This window comes from Alligator mississippiensis, chromosome 12 (genome assembly GCF_030867095.1).
Source record: "Alligator mississippiensis isolate rAllMis1 chromosome 12, rAllMis1, whole genome shotgun sequence".
Classification (NCBI taxonomy): Eukaryota; Metazoa; Chordata; order Crocodylia; family Alligatoridae; genus Alligator; species Alligator mississippiensis.
Window position 1 is genome coordinate 42584256 of NC_081835.1, and position 16245 is coordinate 42600500.

A 16245-nucleotide genomic window follows, 5' to 3' on the forward strand; every position below is an offset into this window, starting at 1 on the left:
TTTATGTCATAACAGGGGAAAGTTTGAAGTTCTGTAGTCAGCCCACACACCCTCTGTTTCTGGTTATCACCCCCAATGCACAAAGACAGGTGGGAGGGAAACAGTACAATCCTTTTTTTATTGAGCAGCCCCTGTCTGCTAAGGCTGTGTTGGCAATGGCCTCATCAAACCCGCAGGAAGGCGTTGATGCCTGCAGCAATGCCATCCTTAGTGGCTGGGGGCAGGAATATGTAGCACTGCAACAAATATGCATCCAGGCATCTCTTGAGATTTAGTGGAAGCCCAGGCTTTCCCCCCATGCCATCATAGCTCAGTGTTCCAAACCATGATCACAGGTGTGCCCAGGGCACCAGCAGGATGAACGGAAGGAGGGCATAGTAATTTGGGCTGCCTTCTGACTGATGAAACAAATAATTTTGAACTGACTGGGGTATTGCTGCAGGGGGATGCTTGGGGTATGAGGGGTTGCCATCCTGCTGGCACCTCCCTGGAGAGGGCACCTGCATTCATGTCAGGGTAGTGGCCAACCCCTCACTCCAGTTGTCCAATGGCAACCCCCTCCCCCCCCGGACCCCAGCCTGGAAACCATGGGTTTTCCAACGGCAGTGTGGCACCTCTAGTTCAGTCATCCTATAGAGAGAGAGGGTGGCAGGAAACTGGTCTCACTTGAAACCCTATTGTCTCCTTTTGAAGGGAAAGAAGGACAGGCTGACAGCGGGCAATTCTAGGTGTGTTGATGGCCATGCACTAAATGTATTAGGGGGGAGGGGGGATGGTTCGGCAGTTGTCCACTTCAGGATATCCCTGCTACCCCTTAAAGCTTACTGTTATTCCTGACCACCTTCTTCAAACTGCTTTGCTCTGATCTAAGGCTGTGAACAGCTGTGCCCCTATTGTAGAGCATCTTATCTGTGCAATGTTGCAAACTTCCACAAAAGCCCTCTGTGTCTTCCCTGCTCATGGCCAACATCTGGACACGGGGAAAAGGCAGCAGGGCCTTAGGGTACTGCTGTATCAGGGGTGCCTGGAGATACCCACAGCTTCATACACCTGGGCACTCACCAGCAAGTGGACCCATATCTAGAATTAGTTTCTCAGTCAAGGACAATCAGTTAGAGGTGTCATCTGTAATTTGTTTTCATGCACTGCCCCAATACCATTAAAAAATGAATGCAAGTAGCTTTAGATTTTTGCCCAGGCAACCATCACAAATGAAGTTCACAAATACAAAGTGGCATTCAATGCACGGGCATTCAATACTATGGCCACAGACAAAACAACCCCCACACCCAACCAAAGTGCACCTCACTTCTTATCTAAACAAATCCAGCATGCATGAAGTATGAAATCCATCAAAGACAACATTTAACTTTATTTACATGAAATAGTAATATAAATAAAAAACAGAAAAGGAATACAACTAATTCTGAGTCATTGTTCTTAACTGTAATATGCTACTATTAACCTATTACTGAAATCTAAAAACAACTACCAAAACTATAAAAGAATCAGGAAGCTTAAGAACCTGATTAAATCACTTGGAGGAACAGCAAGGCAGTCTTTAATCAGAGATTGACTGATTGCTCTCTGTTGCAAGTGGTTGAATATGTGAGACCTGTGGCTGTGGCCTGGCATGAGAAAGTGCATGAGTGCCAGATATCCTTGTTCCGATGACCACCAGCACCAGAATGGTGAGCAGTACACCTGAGAGCACCTGGCAATCCTTGTGGTTCTCTGTATGCATCCTTAAGGCTGTGTGGGTGCTTTTGTGAGCCCATCCCCCTCACCCCCCATGATGCTTCCCAAAGACCATCGGACCTGTTGGACCAGTTCTTTTATTCTGTTCTTGCATTCGTTAAGGCTGTTTACCAGCCTGTCTGTTCTTGCATCTGCAGCTGCCTGGCTGGGCTGCCTAATAGTCCTTGGTGAGGGGGGGAGTGCAACTGGAACTGCAAATGAACAACAGAAAACACTTTGTAAAATAAATGTGGTTAAGAGACAAAGTTAAATACATTTTGCGTTACACTCTGTGAATCCTATGGTCAACAAACAGGCTTTGCCTAAAATGCATGAGACTGTGTGCCTGGCAAGGGTGAGGGAGCAGTCCCTGATTGTCTATAAAGAAGGTGGATACTAGGGATGTGCGAAGCCCTAATGATTCAATTCGGAGAAGATTCAGACTGATTCGGAGGCCGAATCTCTGAATCCGAATTGAATCGTTAGAAGCTTAAAATTTTTCGAATTGATTCAGAGCCTCTGAATTGATTCGGAAAAGATTTGGCAATTCAGAGGGCAGTCTTTCTGGGGAAACAGAAACTTAGAAGAGGGAGGGGGAGCGGGGGCAGAGGTGGAGCAGGGTGGGAAGGACTGACATGTCGCTGGCCAGTGAGCATGATTTCTCTCTGACTGCCCTTCCAATTACAGTGTCTGGGGAAGGGACATAGAAACAGCATCAAAGCCTCTGTCTGCAGGCTTGCTGTGCCTTTTGTGACCTGGTTCTGAGTGGGCACAGGTGTCAGAAAGGTACTGGACTGCTTGGCTTGTTTCATAGTCAGTTACCTGCTCCTTTTTGTTCTTAGAAAAGATTGGCAAGGATTTAGCTTATCTTAGCTTATTTTATCTTAGTTTAGATTAGAATCTCTCTACTTAATAGTTATTCAATTTATTTCTTTCAATTTATATTTGTTGTCTTTTTTTTTTTTGCAAACTTTTAAAAAAGAAAGCTCAGTGTTTTCCCTGGCAATGTGATTCATCACTGTGCAGGGAATCACACGTTACACACACACACACACACACACACAGAAGAAGAAAAATCAGATATTCATAGAAGAGATTGTATAGTTATTACAGCAAAAGCTCTGTTATCCGGCACCCCATGGGAAATGCAGGGTGCTGGATAACCAAATGTGCCGGTTTTCTAAGAGGTGTCTTTGCCCGGTCACCCCTCCCACTGTGTCTGGCATGTCCACATCTCAGATTAACCATGCCACCCCTCCCGCCCCTCCCCCGGTGTCAGTGTGCTGGGGGAACAGGAGTGGGGGGGCTCTGCGCAGGCTGCTTTACCCCGCGCAGGCTACTTTCCCCTGGGCTGTGGGATTCGACAAAACTGGAAGTCCCACTTCCGATTTCCCTTTTGCCACATCAACTGGCGTCAACCGGCATGTCGGTTAATAGAGCATGCCAGTTAATGAAGTTCTGGTTAACATGGCTTTTACTGTACATGAGTTATTAATATTATTAGTTATAGTTAGTTTTAATACTTTACATACTGACTAAAGAGAACACAGAAGAAGTCAGATAGAGATTTAGAAAGAAGATATTTTAGGTACACTACACAACACAGAACAGTACAGTAAAGAAACACAACCCAGAAGAAGAAGAGGGAGAAGTCAGACAGTCACCCATTCAGAGTTAGGGCAAAGAGTACATCACCGAACAACAACACACACCATATACTTTATTAACAAGCAAGCCAGAATCAAGCTGCAGTCTACATAAAGTGAAGCAAACAAATCAGACAAGCTAGAAGAAGTCAGACAGACACACCTTTTGCAGCACAGGAAAGATTAATATGAAGCGTGCTGGAAAGGCAGGTGCCAGGACTTCTGGCAGGGGAGGGAGAGGGGGTAGTGGGAAAGCTAGACCTGCAAGTCCCCCCACCCCCAACGCATTCTCTTCCCAAGCAGCCATGAGGCTTCTGCTGCCAGTGTAAGCAAGGAGGTGGGAGAAGTACCTGTACCTGACGTCCCTGCACCTGCACCACCTCTCCTAACTCCAGAAATAGGCACCAGCAGTAGAATCACTGTGTCCTCCACCCCAATGTCATCTCCCAGCATGAGCCTCCCACTGTGAGAGGAGCTGGAGCTAGGGGACCTGAGCACCCTGACTAAAGCATTTCTGGGAACCGAGGGGGAATCAGAGTTTGTGCTCCACCCAGGTCTCCTTCTCAGGAAAGCAGCACCTTGGAGGAGGTTGAGGTTGTGGAGGCTCAGGCAAGTGGCTCAGCTGAGGCAGCTCCTCCGGCTGTTGTGCCTCTGCCTGCTGAGGAGGGGGATAAGGCAGCATCCCCACCTCCAACCCAGAAGCGGGTGAGTAGCATAGTGTGGGAACATTTTAAGCTAGCAGGTGATCCCAGGTTTGCTATCTTCCAACACTGCCGAAGGCAGATCAGCTGGGGCAAGGAGGTAAAGCATTTCACCATCATGCCAATGCTGCTGCATCTCAGGAGGCAGCACCCCTTTGCACTTCTTCCTGCTCAGTCTGGCACCAGTGCAAGCGTGCCCAAAAGGAAGTCCCCTGCTCACTCCAAAGCCCCCCTACCCCCAAAGCAGAGGCAGGCCCTATCTTACCAAGTGCCTGTACATACCACCTTTAATAGGATGGTGGTGCCCCCCCTGTATGAGGCATTCAGGGAGTACTTGAGTGAGGAGCTGCGCAAGGCAGGGCCACAGGTAGCCTTGCACTTCACCTCGGACATCTGGAGCAGCCAGGGTGGTGATCATGCCTACCTCTCCCTCACAGGGCACTGGTGCAATCTGTCAGGCTGTTGGTGGGCTCTCCTCCAAGCTGAGGTGCTGGATGAGTCCCAGATAGCAAGAGAGATCATGGTGGCCATGAACTGCATGGTGCAGGGGTGGCTCATTGGGCAGGCTGAGCTCATCTGCAGGTTCATGGTTACCCACAACGAGGCCAAAGCAGTCGGTGATGCTAACTTTGTTGGCATCTGCTGTGTGGCACACAGGCTGCACCTCATAGGCAGGGAGGGGGACAGGGCTGCCAGTGATGGCGCTGCCACCACTACCACTACAAGCCAGCTGATTTCATAGTGTAGGAAGGTGGCGGGCTACTTCCACCACAGCATCAAGGCGGGGGCAAAATACTGCAGGAGAAACAGACAGAGCTGAACATCCTGCAGCACAAAACCATGCAGGATGTGGAGACATGGTGGAACTCCACATACCTGATGCTCGAAAGGCTGGTGGATCAACAGAAGGCCATCCATGAGATGGCCTTGCTTGGGGACATCAGGATCAGTGGCTCCCTGAACAGAGCTGAGTGGGGTACCATCTCCCAGATCTTGGTGGTCCCCAAGTCCTTCCTCGAGGCCACCAAGACCCTTAGCGTTGGTCATGCCCTCCTCAGCCAGATGATTCCCATAGTGAGGGAACTTGAGAACCAAATGGAGAAGTTCCAGGGGATCAATGTTCCTGGCTGGGGTAGGCTGCTGTCACCAGATGTGCCGGCACTGGTGAGGCGGATGAAGGAGGGTATCAGGAGACAGATGGATCCCTTGTGGTCCAGTATCGTCTACATGCTGGTGGGCATGTGTGACCTGAGGGTGAAGGGGAGCATGTGCACTGGCAGCACCAAAATCCTCAATCACTGGACACAGGTGCTGGTCAATAAAGTTGGGGAGACCAAAGGGCAGAGGTGACGGGATGTGGAAGAGGGGGATCCACTTCCCTGTGCCAGCACTCCCAGCACCGCCACTGGCACCAGCACCAGCCAGTCTCCTCCATGCCAGCCACTGCCAATGTGGGCCAAGGGCATGGGTTCAATGCTGGGGTCCAAACGCACCAGACCCCAGCCTTGGGCAGGTAGCGCTGAGGCTTTGGTGGCTACCTATCTCGCCAAGGATGTGGAGCCACTGGACTATGGCTCCTTGGCCTACTGGGCAAGCTGCAGCCAGATGTGGCAGGATCTGGACACAGTTGCCCGGCAGCACCTGCCCTGTCCACCAACCAGTGTTCCAAGTGAGAGGGTGTTCAGCATTGCTGGGGATGCTGTGACACCCCACCGCACCTGCTTGGACCCTGATTTGGTGGAGCAGCTGGTGTTCCTGAAGGTGAACCTCCCGCTGCTGGGGTTCCCCAAGCTCCACCTGCAGATGGACTGAATGCCACCCTCCTCACTCCATCTGCACCGTTTTCATTTTTTGATTTTTTTAAAAACCAGGTAATGCCCTGCTCTCAGCTGGAAGGGGCACTAACTGCATCACCAGCCAGCAGGGGAAGAATATGTCTCTGCTGAGCTTGTTCCCCTGCTAGGATGAACTTGGAGGTATGGGATGGGGCTATGGGGAAGGAGAAGGCCCCAGGTCCTGGGCATGACCACTAAAACTGCACCCTGCCAGGGTAGGGAGGCCTGGTGGGACTGCTGGGGGCGCCACAGCCCGGTAAATGGTAGGACTAATAATCCCCTGGTGAAAGACAGGTAGGAGGCACCATAATCTCTAGCTAACACACACACGCACACAGTCCTGGCTGGGGAAAGCCCAGACCTGTCACTTCTTTGACAAGCCTGAGGCTTGCTGGTTGCAGTGCAGTTGTTAGGCTCCCAGTGTATTTGGCTTAGCTGCCCAGGATGCCAACTTTCAAGCTGAAAAACCCTTTGTCAGGCTGAGGAAGTACCTGCAGTTGGTGTGTCTCCTGGTCCTGAATGGAAGGAATAGTAAAGAAGCCAGAGGCTGGCCTGGCACGCAATGCAGGCAAGAAACCAGTCAGTGAAAATGGAAATGGAGGCGTCAGGGGGTGAGGGACAGGCTGGGGGGAGGGGGAAAGGGGGATGTGGCAGCGCAGGGAGAAGTGCAGATGTACCTGGGGAGTCAGATGTCTGGCAGGTCGCAGTGTGTCAGAATTCCACTTTCTAATCTATATTGAGTACATGAGTTTCTATACCTAGGAGACTGATGAAGTGAAGTTCATAGGCCCGGCTGTGAAAAGTGGTTTGTAATTTGTTCCCTCTCAGGATCAGGCCTGAGAGACTGGAGGCAGAGTGTTTTTTCTGTGAGAAATGTGCCCCGACAGGTACTTGGGTATTGTTGTCTTTGATAGATTCTGGTGTGCAGTTTGAGGCGGTATTGGAGAGAGTTGGCAGATTTTGTGTTTTGAGCTGTAGGAAGTTGGCTTCAGTTCTGGAGATGAGGTTAAGTCCTTGTTTGAATGTAGAAACCACTTTTCAGAGCCGGGTACCTGGGTCTGGCAGTGTCAGGAGCAACAATTAAGACAGGGGTCAGCGGCATTGAAGTGGACACCAGCAGTACACAGTGGCCACCAAAGTCGGGGAACATTTGCAAATGTGTTTTACTGAGTGACGCTGATAGCTTTCCTGCAGAGAAGTCTCCATTAAAAGTTGGGATACATGTGCTCCAGAGTGCCTGGCATAGTTCAAGCAAACCAATTTTCAACACACCAACACACATCATAGCTACCAGTAGAGAAAATTTTGAGATAACTAACAGAAACAGGTTTAATTAAAAAAGAACTTTTAATTTAATTTATGAACTTATTAAGATAGAAGGATTGATCCATCAGCAGAAGATTGCTCTCCAGCTACACCTGCTGTGATAAAGCATTCATTACACAAGAAACCTGCCAACTACAACTGCAAATTACATGAAAGTACCGGTGAACTGCAGCAGCCCTGGTGGGCAAGGGGCATCAGAACACTTAAAAGTGGTGAGTTGACCTGTATGTGACATACATGTGATGGGCTTGCCATGATAAAAATAAATTCCATAGATAAATTTGACACAATAAAACTAAAATACATAGGAGATGGTCTAAGTTGCTATGCTCAAAGAAAGTTTGACATGAAAAAATATTGTGCACATATACATGGTGATGCCATTATTCTAGACAAATGGCAATTTTTCATCATGTTTCATCACGTGTACTTGTTCAAATCATCGTGTGTACAAGCTCTCCTTGTTTTCTAGCAGCTGGCCTTTTCCCAGCTGCCTGTTGACACAGCAAGGCTGGCATATTGCACTCTCCCCTTAAAGTAACAAAAGCCTCTGGCTCTCCATTATACACCTGGATAAAACTTGCATGTTGCAGGTGTAGCACACCCAAAATGTACAAGTCTTTTTGTGCTCTAAACTGTGTTCTGGCTTCATGTTGCTACGTATCTTGTTTATTCTGTATATTGTGCCTCCTCTAGGATTGGGAAAGGATCACCTTCCATCCCCCTCCTTGTGTCCAGACCATTGTTTTAAGATTCTTCAACAGAACCTGTAAAACCAGTTTAGTGACTCTGGCCAGATCCAGGAGCGCCACCCACCTTTGAATTGATTGGTCTTCATTAGCAGTGTTCCAGCGATGCTGTTTCTTGATTGGGACCCTGCAGTGATGTCAGGGAAGTTATTTAAGGTTCAGGCCACCTGAGCTGAGGGGTTTTCTTTGTTTTTTTTCCCCTGAGTCCCCTGCGGAAGAGAGGGGGAACACTGGCATGCTTGCTAGAGCCTGAGGCCAGATGGTACAGAAAGTCAGGGTTTGAGTCAGGTAGCCATGTGTGGTATGGATTGGGAATTCAGGGCAGGAACTCATAACACATCCCTACAGCCACTCAGGCAGGAGCAGAGATCGACACTCCACAGCAGGTCGGTGGAGTTGCATCAATTCACCAAAGGACCCATGGGCGACTGGAGCTGCCTTAGTCAGGCGGGGCACGTGCTCCCCCTGCCACCAGTCCTGCCTACCAAGGGGAGGAGCTCTGGTGGGCGATCCTGTGGACCAGGGGGCAGCAGGTTCCCCCAGGCGATCCTGCACCAGCCAATCGCTGCACTCGCTGCAGCCACTTCCAGGAGTGGCTGCAGCTGCTTCTGGGAGCAAGCACTGGCCAATTGTTGCAGCTGCTCCCAGAAGTGGCCGCAGCCACTCCTGAAAGCAGCTGCAGTGAGCACAGCGATTGACCAACACTTGTAGGGGGGGCACCGGCATTCCCGCCTGCCCCCCTGCCCGTCGCCTAAGCAGCTAGTGCGGCCGACAGGGGGTGCACCGGTGCTCTCAGAGAGTATGCGTTGCCACTAAAAGGACCCTTTGCAATGCAGAGGGAACCAGCACCCCCAGCAGACAGTGATGGCAAAGGAGACAATGCACAATCCCGGAGAGTAACCTCTTTTGGGTCAAGACTTCCCCACTCTCGGGTTGCCAAACCTGGGGTCGAAGGGTCCCCAATAGGGGTAGGGGTGATACATGGGTTTGTGTTCATACTGCTTCTGAGGGAAGGGTTGTTGGTAGAGATGCACCGATACATTGGTCTGATATTGGATCAGCACCAATATAAAGAAAATTGAATATACTGGATATCAGCCATATCAGGCCAATAAATGGCCCATGCATGCACACAGTACAGGCAACAAGGAGCACAGTCTGGAAGCGTGGAGAGCTACCTCCAGCTGGTAAGTCTGGTGTGAGGGGAGGGGGCAGGGAAGTGGGGTAGGGGGGCAGATCAAAGCCCCTGTGGGGAGAAGGGAGGAGGGGGGTTGGAGGTGGGATGGGGCAGGGGCAAGCGTTGCCCAGCTGGGGCTGGGTGAGGCAGGCGCAGGATGGAGCAATGGCTTGTCCGGGGAGTGCAGGGAGGCAGGGGGGGCAGCTCCCACTGCCATGTGCCACTTGGCTGGGAGCCACTGGTCTGGTGGCTCATCCAGAGCTGACCTGCTTGTCTGGCAGCTCCCGCTGCTCGTCCAGGAAGGCGGGGATGTGTGCCCATGCAAGCTCTTCCCATCGGATCGGGGCTGCATCAAGCTCTTCCCAGCAGGGTGGGGCGGCACTGGCCAGGCAGCTGTGGCACTGGGAAGGGGTTATGGCAAATTTGTAAATACAGCCCCCCCACAATCCCGTTAGCCCCTTGCCAGTGCAGCACTGCCCTGTCCTGACCCTCCCTGCCAGGAAGAGCTTGGTGCAGACCTGGGGGCACACCCGTGCCCTCCCAGACAAGCAGCAGGAGCAGCCGGATGTGCAGGCAAGTACTGGATAGGCCGCCGGAGCAGCAGCTCCCAGACCGGTGGCATGCGGTGTTGGGAGCTTCCCCCCCACTCCCTGTGCCCCCCCCTCAAGACGAGCCACGGCTCCGTCCCGTGCCTTCCCTGCCCTGGCTGGGCAGCGCTTGCCCCTGCCCCAGCTCCCGCCCCCCCTCCTCCCTCCCTGCGGGGGCCTTGATCTGCCCCCTCATGCCCCTTCCTTCTCCCCACACGAGACTTACCAGCTGGGGGCAGTTCTCCATGCTGTCAGGCTGGTATTGGAAATTGGATCAGTTTCGGCTGATATGCCTCTTTAAAAATTGGCTATCGGTATTGGCTGCAAAAATCTCTATCGGTGCACCTCTAGTTTTTGGTTTTATTGGACCTCCTAGTGATTCATTTAGTGTTTTCTAGGTGGTTTGGGTGGGGGTCGAGTTGAGGTGAAATATATTTAGTACCCAAAACTGAACTGAACCCTCATTGCTGCTGATGGGTGCTCAGTAGAAGGGTTACACAGGATGTGTAGTAAACATTTAGTAATACTACAATTCAAGGATAAAACAATTGTGCAACTTGGTTAGCTTTGCTGAAGACTTGGTTAGATACAGTAGTGGGTATCTCTGCTCTGTATTAGTAAAGTAGCAGTATTATGAGAAACAGTTAGGCTGATTGTGATTGCATAAGCTCAGGGTCTACAGTGAGTTGCCCTTTCCTTTTTACGTACACTCCTAGGTGGTGGTTTGTGAAGTGCTGTTGAACTTCTCTCTGCTGGCCCTGCCTACATCCTAACTGGGTGAAATTAGAAATTAATATGAGCAGTGTTCATTGGCTAAGACAAGGCAAAGTTATTTATTTCCCCTTCTGGAGTAACCTAGGTAGCTGCATGATTGCCCCGACTGGTTTACCATAACTCTTGTGGCCCATAACTGAACCTGTTGTGGCCAAGTCTTTTCATTCCAGCTTTCTATGCAGGACATCCCAGAAAGCATTGACCTGCATGTCATCCATGCTGCTTCATGTTCATCTCCTCTGAGTTCCCCATCTACTTCAGAGGTGCTAAGGCAGGGGTCAGCAACCTATGGCATGTGTGCCGAAGGTGGCACATGGCATGGTTTTGATTGGCATGCAGACTGCTTCCTGTCCCTCAGGGCGGGAAGAGCTGTGCCCAGATCAAGCAGCACGTGACTACCCAGAAACAGCCTTGTGCTGCCGCTGACTCCAGCCAGGTAAGAGCCCCCGGACCCAACCCTACTCAGGCCCCAGACCCAGCTCGGCACCACCACCGGCCCTGGCCCCAGCCCTGGCCCAGTGCCGCCCCCGGGCTGGGGGCTGTTGGCACCCTGATGGCCCCAGCCCCAACCCCAACCCCATGCTGCTGGCAGGCCCTGGTCCTAGCTGGCCCCAGCCCAGTGCTGCCACTGGGCCGGGGCTGTCCTGGCGCTGCCGACGGCCCCGGGCCCAGCCATGTGCTGCCAGTGGGCCTGGTCCCAGGCAGCGCCACTGCCACCGCTAGCCCTAACCCAGTGCCGCTGCCAGGCTAGGGCCCATGAGGGGCTGGGGCTGTCGGCAGTGTCAGAATGGGGCTGGGGCTGCCGATGGCTGCCCCAGCCCATCCCAGCACTACCAACAGCCCCAGCCGGCACCATCGCTGCCGCCCAGCCCGGCAGCAGCACTATGCTGGGGCAGGCGGTGGTGCCGGGCTCACCAGCAGCACAGGCGGGGGCTGTCAGCAGCACTGGGATTGGGGCTGGGGCCATGGACCTGCGCAGGCCCCAGCCCCATCCCAGCACTGCCAATCGCCTTGGGAGCTGCCAGTGGGCCTGGCCCCAGGCCTCAACACCACTGCCCCAGCACAGTACTACTGCCAGGCCGGGGCTGTGGGCAGCATCAGGATGGGGCGTGGACCTGAGCGGGACGCGGCCCCATCCCTGTGCTGCTGAAGGCCCCAGCCACATGCTGCCAGCGGGCCCCAGCCCTGCATGGACTCAGCCCCAACCGGCACCACCACCGCACCTTGCGTGGCCCTGGCCTCAGCCTGGTGCCGCCGGGCGCTGGTGACAGCTCCAGCCCCATACTGCCGCAGGGCCCAGCCCCAAGCTGCCGGTGGGCTCTGACCCCAGCTCCAGCCCCACACTCCCCATGGCTGGGCTCCAGCCTGAGCCCCCTGTTGCCCACGGGTCCCAGCCCCAGCCCCCCACTGCTGAGGGCCCCAGCCCTGTGCTGCCGGGCAGCCCTGGCCCACAGCTCCTGCCCCGCACTGCCCACAGCCCTGGCTCCAGTGGGTGCAGTGCTGGCACCTGCTGTCTTCCCAGAGCCCAGGGCCGGGAGGCAGCAGCTGTTTGCTTCCTCCCGGCTACAGCCAGCTCAGCTTCGACGTAGCTGCTGATAGCCATGGAGCCTCGGCTGCTCCCAGCAGCTGGCTGGGAAGATGGAAGCCCTGCTGCAAGTAACCCAGGCTCCGTGGCTATCAGCAGCTACCCAGAAACTGGGTCAGCTGCAGCCAGGAGGCTACAAACAGCTGCTGCCTCCCGGCCCCGGCCCCAGCTGCTTCCCAGCCTCAGATCTAGCCCTGGGCTCTGGAGAGGCAGCAGATACTGTTGATGCTCCCCACTGTGCTGCCCTTGCCACAGCTTCTGCAGAACAGCATGTGAAACCCGGTGCGGCAGGGCACAGTGGGGAACGCAGAAAGCTACCTGCTGCTCCAAGCTTCCCACTGCCCTGGCCATGCTTACCCTCCAGGTGGGGGCAGCAGCGAGGGGCTCAACTCTTATGTGCTACCCACACTGCTCCTGCGCACACAGGAGAAGTGTGACCCGGGCAGCACGGAGCTTGCAGCTGCAGGCACTGCCGCTCCAGGTCACACCCGCTGCACTCGGGAGGGCACAGGGGAGGGCAACAGGGCCGGGAGCGCAGCGTGTGTGAGGGCAGCACAGCGGGGAGCATCGCAGGTATCTGCTGCCTCCCTGGAGTCCAGGAGGCAGCTAGGGCCAGGGCTGGGGTGAGGAGGCAGCAGATGTTTGCAGCCTCCCAGCTGCAGCCGGTCCAGGTTCTGGGTAGTTGCTGATAGCCACAGAGCCTGGGCTGGGGGGCAAGGGACAGCAGGGTTGGGGGGGCAGGGGCAGCAGGGGCACAAGCAGGGCTGGGTAACAGGGACTTTGGGTGCTGGGCAAGGGGCACAAGCAGGGCATCCTGCTGTGTACCCCCCCCGCCCTTGTTTTGTTTTTCTGGCATGCCAGCACACCGGCACCTTCCAAGGTAGGCATTGTGGGTTTTTTCGGCACGCTGACCAAAAAACATTACCTACCCCTGTGCTAAGGAAAAGCTGCCTGTATCTTACCAGAATGTTCTCCTATGATTATTGCAGCATAGAGGCAAAAACCCAGTTGTGATGACTCCACACAGAAGCTTTTCTGCCAAGTGGACCACAATTCTTGCAATCAGCTACACTGTTTCCCTGTCTCACAGGTTATTGACCTCCTGAGAAGAAACTGTTCCACAGAGGGGGCTTTACTGGGGAATATATATATGTATAAAATGTGTGCATGAAGCTGTTACATTGCTCCCTCATAGGAATCACCTACCTCCGCTCATTCACAAAACAAAATCTCTCCCATTTTCTTGTAGCATCAATCAGCCTATAAAGCTGGTTGATGAATGACTTGAGCTCCAACATAACGGAATGCCCTAGCCATGAAGAGCAGACAAGGTTCTTTTGGTAAATCTGATATCTTTTATTAGACTAACTTAAAAAGTTGGGAAAATTCTTCTTAGCAAGCTTTCAGGTATAAATACCCTTCATTAGGCTGAGGAAGCATCTGCAGTTGGTATGTGCTTCTTTACTATTCATTTCATCCAGGAAGAGCACACACCAATTGCAGATGCTTCCTCAGCGTGACAAAGGGTATTTATACCTGAAAGCCCGCTAAAAAGAGGAATTTTTCCAACCATTTAAGTTGGTATAATAAAAGATACCAGATTTACCCAAATAATCTTGTCTGCCTATGCCCTTAGACCAACACAGCTACAACCTATACCCCCTAGCCACGAAGGCTGCTTGGAGACCATCACACTGCCGTGTTCTTGCTCTGGTTTTCTGGGAGGTAATGCACTCCTTTGCTTCTACAGCCTGAGCACCCTGCATTTGTTACTACTGCACCCTGAGCAGCATCCTCTCATCCCCCTCCCACCTTCTTCCACTCATGAAGGTTTTCTGTGATCCCCATGGAGGGAGGTGGTACACCTCCTCCCCAATGCCAGGGGCTCCCATTTTCACCCCCGGAAAGAGCTTTTTGTGCACTCTTACTCCCTTGCTAATTCTAATGTTTTCATTTTGAATACTGGTATTTTAAATGTTATTGAATGGACAGAGGCAAGAATTTCTTAGGGTGATATCTTTTATTGGACCACTATGTAGTTGGGATAAAGTTAGACAAGCTTTTGAATGCAAGACATTCAGACAGTCAGAACTACCAGAAGATGATTGGTATTGTTGTGCTGGAATGTGCCATCAACTAGCAATTACAGGGGAAACTGCCCAGGGGGACTTGGCTCTTTCCCTGACATTTTGGATGCGATCAGAAGCGTTAAAAAGTGACTGTTGCAGATGCAAATGCCATCAAGTTGAGCACAGTGCCTCTCTGTCTCAGGTAATTAAATCCTGAAAAGCTGTGCTGGGCTTTTGGCTGATGCACTGAAAATTGTTGGGATTTGTGTTCCTGCAGAGCACCGACCAACTATATCCTTGAAGCAAATTTAAGTGCTCCATAAACATCCTCACCCCAAATCTGTTTAATGAGAAGGAAGTTAAAGGCTTCCCTCATCCATGCTCCCTGGTGTTTCCTCAGTGGCCCATTCTAGACTTTGGCTGTTTCTGCAGCTGCTATGAAGATGGTATTGCTGATTCCTGTAGCTTCAAGAAAGAGCTTTGATGAGAGGAGCAGCCCATTTGTTCTGCTCAGCTCCTCTGCAGCAGCATTTCCAAGTCATGCAGGACTTAAAACACTTGCTATTTAAAATGTCAGCTCCTGGAAAATCTCAGAGCTTGTTTTTTTGTTTTTTTAAAGATACTAGGCCTCCTAGTTGTTGTGAAGAACATAGAAGCATGGTGGAAGTACATTTCAAAGGTGATTAAAAGATTCAGTTTTTAATTACAAGAGGTGATGCTGTTTGAACACTTGCGCCTGGCTGCCCCTGGTCCCCGAGTGTGGTGCTACCTGGGAATGGCTGTAGCGTGATTTAAAGCCTTCTACGTTTCTTTGCTGCAGCCCCAAAGCTTGATGTCTCTTGTCTCGGACATGAACATTTCCTGATGTCTGGCCCTGTTGACCTGCTCTGCATTCAGATCTTAGTGGGAAACTCAACCTGGCCTCCTTTGTTAGAGCCTGCGCAGCCAGCTAGTGCTAGAAGATGGCTGACAAGGGAGAAAGGTTCAGTACAAGAGTGCCAGATCTCTGCATTGGGAAGGAGCAACATGCAGGGCCCGCAGCGCTATGTGGAGAGCCCAGGTCAACTCACCCCCAGCTGCCTCCAGCGGTTTTCCCCCATGCGCCAGCATGGGTGCTGGCCCAGCTCCCAGTGTTGCAGCCTGCTGGGCAGTGTGGGCCTTGGTGGCCAGCACGGATGACGGTACCGGCTCCGCAGGAGCTCAAGCGCCCCTACTGCTCAGGGGGGTCTCCCCTGGCACGGCCTGCTCCTCCCTGTACCAGCTGCTGCTGGCTGAACAAAGGGCTCCACAAGCAGCTGCGTCTGCCTGGTGCCTGCAGGGCCCTGCAGTGTGGATGAAACGTGCAGTGCATCTAGCTGCAATTCTTGGCATGCTGCTGCCCTTGCCCCTTGAAACCAGTGGCCTCTGGGCCCACAACACTGAACAGAGCACACACCAGGGAGCCCTGCCAACCGGCCTGGCACGGCTGGGAGATGGAACTGTGGGCGGCCCCTCTGCTCCTTGTAGCCCCCCACCTGCCAGTGAGCCGCCCCAGGGTTACCTGCAGGCAGCCACTAGCCTGCCCCCCGCCTCCCGTCAGTGCTCACCGCGGCTGTGGGCAGCTCTTGCAGGCTCGCCGGCCGGCCGGCAGGCCCCCTCCTCGCTCTGGGCCATGGCAGCTCCACCCCGCCCACAGCCAGCTCCTCCCTCGAGTGGCTGCACGGGGGCTGCACGTGATGGATTAGATCAGAGGGCGTGCATACCCACATCACCTACATGTACAAATGCGCGCACACACAAACATCACCTACATGCACACGTTTACGCACACCCACATCACCTACAAGTGCACACGCATCGCCTACATACACACATCACCTAGATGCATATATGCGCGCGCACATGGACACATGACGTCTCCCTGCCGCCGGACGCTCCATGTAGGAGCCCGGGCAGTGCCCGCGCGGGAAGAGCGCGGCCGCAGGGGACGCAGGCGCCGCTTCCGGAGCCCCTCCCCCGCGCCGGCTGGGCTGCGCATGCGCAGGGGCTGGAACCTTCCAGGCGGCGGCGCGGTGCACTG

The 16245-nt window shown here is 53.1% G+C and overlaps 1 long non-coding RNA gene across 2 annotated transcripts; it reads right to left on the minus strand.

Moving 5' to 3' along the window:
- Positions 1-1348: 1348 nt before the first annotated feature.
- Positions 1349-16176, minus strand: LOC109281866 (uncharacterized). Of its 2 annotated transcripts, none has more exons than XR_009456131.1 (2): positions 15773-16176; positions 1349-1949 (listed from the first exon to the last, which is right to left on the minus strand). It is a non-coding gene; the product is annotated as an uncharacterized LOC109281866 (long non-coding RNA). The 2 variants fall into 2 exon arrangements; XR_002088656.2 differs by lacking the exon at positions 15773-16176 and adding an exon at positions 8062-9892.
- Between the last annotated feature and the right edge of the window lie 69 nt (positions 16177-16245).